Source organism: Pristiophorus japonicus, unplaced genomic scaffold (assembly GCF_044704955.1).
Source record: "Pristiophorus japonicus isolate sPriJap1 unplaced genomic scaffold, sPriJap1.hap1 HAP1_SCAFFOLD_361, whole genome shotgun sequence".
Taxonomy (NCBI): domain Eukaryota; kingdom Metazoa; phylum Chordata; class Chondrichthyes; family Pristiophoridae; genus Pristiophorus; species Pristiophorus japonicus.
The window spans coordinates 503,187-511,241 of NW_027253446.1; positions in this window are offsets into that span (position 1 = coordinate 503,187).

Sequence of the window (8,055 nt, forward strand, 5' to 3'; positions counted from 1 at the left end):
CCTCCTGCCCGTGGAAACACTCTCTCCCTATTTATTTCATCGAAACCCTTCATGATTTTGAACAGCTCTGTTCTATTAAGCCTCCCCTCAATCTCAGGTCGCTCACAGGTCACAGGTCAGTGTCACCCTGTTACAGGTGAAGTATTGGACACTGTGTGCGGCCCGTGAAACCTATCCCAGGATCAGTCAGACCCTTCGGTGTGGGCGGGAGGCAGATTCTTGTCTGAGGTAGATGAACGGGTTCAAAGCATTCTCTCAGTCTCACACACCCAGAGTTCAGACTCGGGGTACAGCGTGTAATGGTTCTATTACTGGACAAATGGTGCATAGAGCGCGAGTGCAAATCCCACCACAAAAGTTTGAGAATTTGAATTCAGTTTTACAAAAGGCAGTAAATAAAACGCTGGGGTCAGACAAAGTGACCATGAAACTGTCGGATTATCGTAAACACCCAACTGGTTCACTAATGTCCTTTAGGGACGGAAGCTTGGCGTCCTTGCCCGCTCTTGCCTGTATGTGTTGGCTATTGTGTTAGCCATGACTCAGTTAGCAGCAGCGTGGAGGCCCCGACCTGCGTGAGAAGACCAGCGGCAGGTGGGGCCATAAAAGGAGCAGCATGGAGGCGTACTACTCCAGGGAGCAGCACGAGCTGGTGCAGGAGGGCGACGGTAGCAAAGAGTGACGTCATCAAGGTCCAGGTCAGTGATTGGAGGGTGGGCAGGTACAGCAGGAGCGGTGAGATCGGGCCGAAGGAGCGGCGAGAGACTGTCGAGGGATGTGATCGGGGCCCGGGAGAGGCTTGAGTTCGGGGCCCGGGAGAGGCTTGAGCTCGGGGCCAAGGGCAGCACCGGCCAGCCCATAGTGCGATATGTGCGCACTCGGTCCGTGCACAAGAGCAGGTCTCCAGTCGTCTTGGTTAACCCTTGCCATTGGACGAAGACCTAGCTCTGTCAAGCCCGTGCGGTGGCTGGTGTGCAACGGCCATCACACATTAAAAAAATCCAGGCACAGACATCTTCCTGTATAGTTCGTGATCTGGAATATTAGGTCCTTCATTGAAACACCTGTGGACTCATCCTTTTTTGGCGTGGAATCAAGTCATCCTCGCCGCGAGGGACCGCCTATGATGATGATGATGATGATTAGCACCCTTGTCTAAGTCAGAAGGTTGAGAGTTCAACTCCCACTCCAGGAACATGAGCACAAAAATCTACATCGACACTCCCAGTGCAGTACTGAGGGAGCGCTGCCAAAGTTGTCCTCATTCGGAGAAGACATTAAACCGAGGCTCCATCTGCCCTCTCAGGTGGACGTAAAAGATCCCACAGCACTATTTCGAAGATGAGCTGAGAGTTATTCCGGTGTCCTGGCCAATAATTATCCCTCAACCAACATCACTAAAACAGATCGGGTCATTTTTAATAGAGCTGACTGTGGGATCTTGCTGCGCACACATTGGCTGCCACGTTTCCGACATTATAAGGACGACACTTCGAAAGCTACTTGATTGGCTGAGAAGTGATTTGTGATGACCCGACTCTTAACTGCCTTCTGAAGTGCTCTAAAAAACACGGGCTGCAGCGGTTCATAGAAAACATAGAAAATAGGTGCAGGAGTAGGCCATTCAGCCTTTCGAGCCTGCACCGCCATTCAATGGGTTCATGGCTGGACATGCAACTTCAGTACCCCATTCCTGCTTTCTCGCCATAACCCTTGATCCCCCTAGTAGTAAGGACTACATCTAACTCCTTTTTGAATATATTTAGTGAATTGGCCTCAACAACTTTCTGTGGTAGAGAATTCCACAGGTTCACCACTCTCTGGGTGAAGAAGTTTCTCCTCATCTTGGTCCTAAATGGCTTACCCCTTATCCTTGGACTGTGACCCCTGGTTCTGGACTTCCCCAACATTGGGAACATTCTTCCTGAATCTAACCTGTCTAAACCAGTCAGAATTTTAAACATTTCAATGAGATCCCCTCTCATTCTTCTGAACTCCAGTGAATACAAGCCCAGTTGATCCAGTCTTTCTTGATATGTCAGTCTCGCCATCCCGGGAATCAGTCTGGTGAACCTTTGCTGCACTCCCTCAACAGCAAGAATGTCTTTCCTCAAGTTAGGAGACCAAAACTGTACACAATACTCCAGGTGTTGCCTCACCAAGGCCCTGTACAACTGTAGTAACACCTCCCTGCCCCTGTACTCAAATCCCCTCACTATGAAGGCCAACATGCCATTTGCTTTCTTAACCGCCTGCTGTACCTGCAACCTTCAATGACTGATGTACCATGACACCCAGGGTCTCGTTGCACCTCCCCTTTTCCTAATCTGTCACCATTCAGATAATAGTCTGTCTCTCTGTTTTTACCACCAATAAGATGGCCAGCTTCACACAGCAACTAGGGGTGGGCAGCAAAGGCCTTGGCCCACAGCCCAAGAATGGATTCAATAAACAGAAGAGATGTTGAAATCAGTGCCTCTCCTACAGATGTTTGAATTCAGACCCTCTCCTACAGATGTTGAAATCAGACCCTCTCCTACAGATGTTGAAATCAGACCCTCTCCTCCAGATGTTGAAATCAGTGTCTCTCCTACAGATGTTGAAATCAGTGCCTCTCCGACAGATGTTGAATTGAGGCACCCCCGCCAACATAGAAAGTTCAGAGGTAAAATTAAAAAGGGTATTAGGAATGCTAAGAGAGAGCATGAAGAATTCTTGGCAGGTAAAACTAAGGAAAACCCAAAGACTTTCTCTAAATATATTAAGAGCAAGCGGATAATTAAAGAAAGGGTAGGCCCTATTAGAGACCATGAGGGTAATCTGAGTGCGGAGGCGGAAGATGTTGGCATGGTTCTTAATGAATACTTTGCATCTGTTTTCACAAGGAAAGGGGCGGTACAGATACTTCTATCGAGGAGGAGTGAGATATTCTGGATGAAATAAACATAGGGAGAGAGGAAGTATTAAGCAGCTTTGAAAATGGATAAGTCCCCAGGCCCGGATGATGGGCATGGTGCCGGAGGACTGCTAATGTGGTACCCTTCTTTAAGAAGGGTGAAAGGGATAGGCCGAGTAATTACAGGCCTGTCAGCCTAACCTCGGTGGTGGGAAAATGATTGGAAAAAATCCTGAAGGACAGGATAATTCTACATTTAGAAAAGCAAGGATTAATCAGGGACAGTCAGCACGGATTTGTTAAGGGAAGATCGTGTTTGACTAACATGATTGACTTTTTCGAGGAAGTAACCAGAGGGTAGTGCGTATGATGTAGTGTATATGGATTTTAGCAAAGCTTTCGATAAGGTCCCACATGGCAGACTGGTCACGAAAGTAAAAGTCCATGGGATCCAGGGCAAAGTGACAAGTTGGATCCAAAATTGGCTCAGAGGCAGGAAGCAAAGGGTAATGGTTGATGGATGTTTTTGTGACGAACGATGTTTCCAGTGGGGTTCCGCAGGGCTCAGTACTGGGTCCCTTGCTTTTTGTGGTATACATCAATGATCTAGATTTGAATATAGGAGGTATGATTAAGAAGTTTGCAGATGACACTAAAATAGACTGTGTGGTTGATAATGAAGAGGAAAGCCATGGACTGCAGGAGGATAGCAATCTACTGGTCAGGTGGGCAGAGCAGTGGCAAATGGAATTGAATTGGCAGAAGTGTGAGGTAATGCACTTGGGGAGGGCTAATCAGGCAAGGGTATACACATTAAGCGGTAGGCCACTGAGAAGTGTAGATGAATAAAGGGACCTTGGAGTGCTTGTTCACAGATCCCAGAAAGTAACAGGCCAGGTGGATTAGGTGGTTAAGAAGACATACGGAATGCTTGCCTTTATTGGCCGAGGCATAGAATACAAGAGCAGGGAGGTTATGCTTAAATTGTGTAATACACTGGTTAGGCCACAGCTGGAGTATGAGTGCAGTTCTGGTCGCCGTATTATAGGAAGGACGTGATTGCACTAGAGAGGGTGCAGAGGAGATTTACAAGGATGCTGCCTGGAATAGAGAATCTTAGTTATGAGGACAGATTGGATAGGCTGGGTTTGTTCTCCTTGGAACAGAGGAGGCTGAGAGGAGACCTCATTAAGTTGCATAAAATGTTGAGGGGCCTGCATATAGTGGATAGTAAGGGACTATTTCCCTTGGTGGATGGGTCTATTACGAGGAGGCATAGTTTTAAAGTGGTTGGTGGAAGGTTTAGATGTGATCTGAGGGGAAGCTTCTTCACACAGAGGGTTGTGGGGGTCTGCAACTCACTGCCTGGAAGTGTGGTATTGGCAGAAACCCTTACCACATTTTAAAGGTCCTTGGATGGGCACTTGAAGTGCCGTAACCTGCATGGTTACAGACCTAGAGCTAGTAAGTGGGATTAGACTGGATAACCTCTTGCTGGCTGGTACAGATACGATGGTAAGTACTTCGGGGAATCGAATATGGCCAGAGCGATCTCCTGGACTAGTTTTGATCGCCTGGATGGGTCGGAGAGGAATTTTCCCAGATTTTATTCCCCCTATTGGCCTGGGTTTTTATCTTTTTTTTGCCTTTCCTAGGAGATCGCATGGCTCCGGTTGGGGTGGAGCGTAGAATGTATCAGTGTAAGGGGATGTCACAGTTGTGTGGGGCGGACTGGCTGGGCTGGGTGCTCTTTACCTGTCCGCCATTGTTCATTGTTGATAGGTTTATATGACTTTAAATCTATGCCCCCTGGTTGTTGACCCCTCTGTTAAAGGAAATAGGTCCGTCCTATCCACTCTATCCAGGCCCCTCATAATTTTATACACCTCAATAAGGTCTCCCCCTCAGCCTCCTCTGTTCCAAAGTAATCAAACCCAGCCTATCCGCTTTTTCCTCATAGCTAAAATTATCCAGTCCAGGCAGCATCTTCGTAAATCTCCTCTGTACCCTCTCTAGTGCAATCACATCTTTCCTGTAATGTGGTGATCAGAACTGCACACAGTACTCCAGCTGTGACCTAACTAGTGTTTTATACAGTTCAAGCATAACCCCTCTGCTCTTGTATTCTGTGCCTCAGCTAATAAAGTATTCCGTATGCCTTCTTAACCACCTTACCGACCTTGCCTGCTACCTTCAGGGATCTGTGGACATGCACTCCAAGGTCCTTTTGTTCCTCTACACTTCTGTGACCTACCATTTAATATGTATTCCCTTGCCTTGTTAGCTCTCCCCAAATGCATTACCTCACACGTCTCCAGATTGAATTCCATTTGCCACTGTTCTGCCCACCTGACCAGTTCATTGATATCTTCCTGCAGCCTACAGCTTTCTTCCTCACTATCAACCACATAGCCCATTTTAGTATTACCTGCAAACTTCTTAATACCCATTACATTCAAGTCTAAATCATTAATATATACCACAAAAAGCAAGGGACCGAGTACTGAGCCCTGTGAAACCCCACTGGAAACATCCTTCCAATCACAAAAACATCCATCAACCATTGCCCTTTGCTTCCTGCCTCTTGAGCCAATTTTGGATCCAACTTGTCACTTTGCCCTGGATCCCATGGGCTTTTATTTTCATGACCAGTCTGCCATGTGGGACCTTATCAAAAGCCTTGCTAAAATCCATATACACTACATCATACGCACTGCCCTCATCGACCCTCCTGGTTACCTCCTCAAAAAATTAAATCATGTTAATCACACACGACCTTCCCTTAACAAATCCATGCTGATCATCCTTGATTAATCCGTGTCTTTCGAAATGAAGATTTATCCCATCCCTTAGAATTATTTTCAATAATTTTGACACCCCTGAAGTTAGGCTGACTGGCCTGTAATTACTCGGTCTATCCCTTTTTAAACAAAAGGTACAACGTTAGCAGTCCTCCAGTACCACACCTGTATCCAGAGAGAATTGGCAAATGATGGTCAGAGCCTCTGCTATTTCCTCTTTTACTTCTCTTGACAGCCTGGGATACATTTCATCCGGGCCTGGGGATTTATCCACTTTCAAAGTTGCTACACCCCTTAACACTTCCTCTCTCACTGTTTATTTCATCTAATATTTCACACTCCTCCTCTCTGATTGCAATGTCTACATCGTCCCTCTCTTGTGAAAACAGACGCAAAGTAACCATTAAGAACCATACCCATGTCTTCCATCTCCACACACACATTACTGTTATGGTCTCGAATAGGCCCTACTCTTTCTTTAGTTATCCACTTGCTCTTAATGTATTTCGAAAACATCCTTGGTTTTACTTGCCAATTTTTTTTCATGCTCTTTCTTTGCTTTCCTAATTTCCTTTCTAATTTCACCCCTGCACTTTCTGTACTCCTCTAGAGTTTCTGCAGCATTGAGCCCTCGGTATCTATCATAAACCTCCCTTTTTTTTTATTTTGTCCCTTGACATCCAGGGGGCTCGAGATTTGTTAGCGCCACCATTTTTCTTTAAGGGAACATACTTGCTCTGAACCCTCAGGATCTCCTCCTTGAATGTCTCCCACTGCTCTGACATTGATTTACCTTCAAGCAGCTGTTTCCAGTCACTTTGGCTAAATCCCATCTCAGCTCAGCAAAATTGGCTTTCCCCCAATTGAGAACTTTTATTCCTGGTCTATCTTTGTCCTTTTCCATAACTACCCAAAATCTGTCACACTTTATAAAACGCCTTTTTGAAGTTCATGTACAGCACATCAACTGCATTGCCCCCATCTAACCTCTCAGTTACCTCATCAAAGAACTCGATCAAGTTAGTTGAATAGGATTTGCTCTTAACAAATCCATGGGCTTTCCTTAAAGATCCACACTTGTCCAAGTGATTGTTAACTTTGTCTTGGATTATCATTTCTAAAAGCTTTTCAACATCTGAGGTTAAATGGACAGGCCTGCAGTTGCTGGGTTTATCCTTACACCCTTTTTTGAACAAGGATGTAACATTTGGAATTCTCCAGTCATAGAAACATAGAAAATAGGTGCAGGAGTAGGCCATTCGGCCCTTCGAGCCTGCACCACCATTCAATAAGATCATGGCTGATCATTTCCTCAGTAACCCTTTCCTGCTTTCTCTCCATACCCCTTGATCTCTTTAGCCATAAGGGCCACATCTAACTCCCACTTGAATATATCCAATGAACTGGCATCAACAACTCTCTGCGGCAGGGAATTCCACAGGTTGACAACTCTGAGTGAAGAAGTTTCTCCTCATCTCAGTCCTAAATGGCATCCCCCTTATCCTAAGACTGTGTCCCCTGGTTCTGGGCTTCCCCAACATCGGGAACAATCTACTCGCATCTAACCTGTCCCGTCCCTTCAGAATCTTATATGTTTCTATGAGATCCCCTCTCAACCTTCTAAACTCCAATGTATAAAGGCCCAGTTGATCCAGTCTCTCCTCATATGTCAGTGCAGCCAATCCGGGAATCAGTCTGGTGAAGCTTCGCTGCACTCCCTCAATAGCATGAACGTCCTTTCTCAGATTAGGAGATCAAAACTGAACACAATATTCCAGGTGAGGCCTCACCAAGGCCCTGTACAACTGCAGTAAGATTTCCCTGCTCCTCTACTCAAATCCCCTCGCTATGAAGGCCAACATACCATTTGCCTTCTTTACCACCTGCTGTACCTGTATGCCAACTTTCAATGACTGATGAACCATGACACCCAGGTCTCGTTGCATCTTCCCTTTTCCTAATGTGCCACCATTCAGATAATATTCTGTCTTTGCATTTTTGCCACCAAAGTGGATAACCTCACATTTAACCACATTATACTGCATCTGCCATGCATTTGCCCACTCACCTAACCTGACCAAGTCACCCTGCAGCCTCTTAGCATCCTCCTCACAGCTCACACCGCCACCCAGTCCTCTGGCACCAGCCCTGTATCCAAGGATTGGAAGATTATGGCCAGTACCTCCGCTATCTTCACTTCCCTCAGCAACCCAGGATGCATCCCACCTGCTCCTGGTGATTTATCTACTTTAAGTACAGCCAGCCTTTCTAGTGTCTCCTTTTTATGAATTCTTATCCCATCAGGTAGCTCCACTACCTCCTCTTTCACTATGAATTTGGAAGCATCTTCTTCCTTGG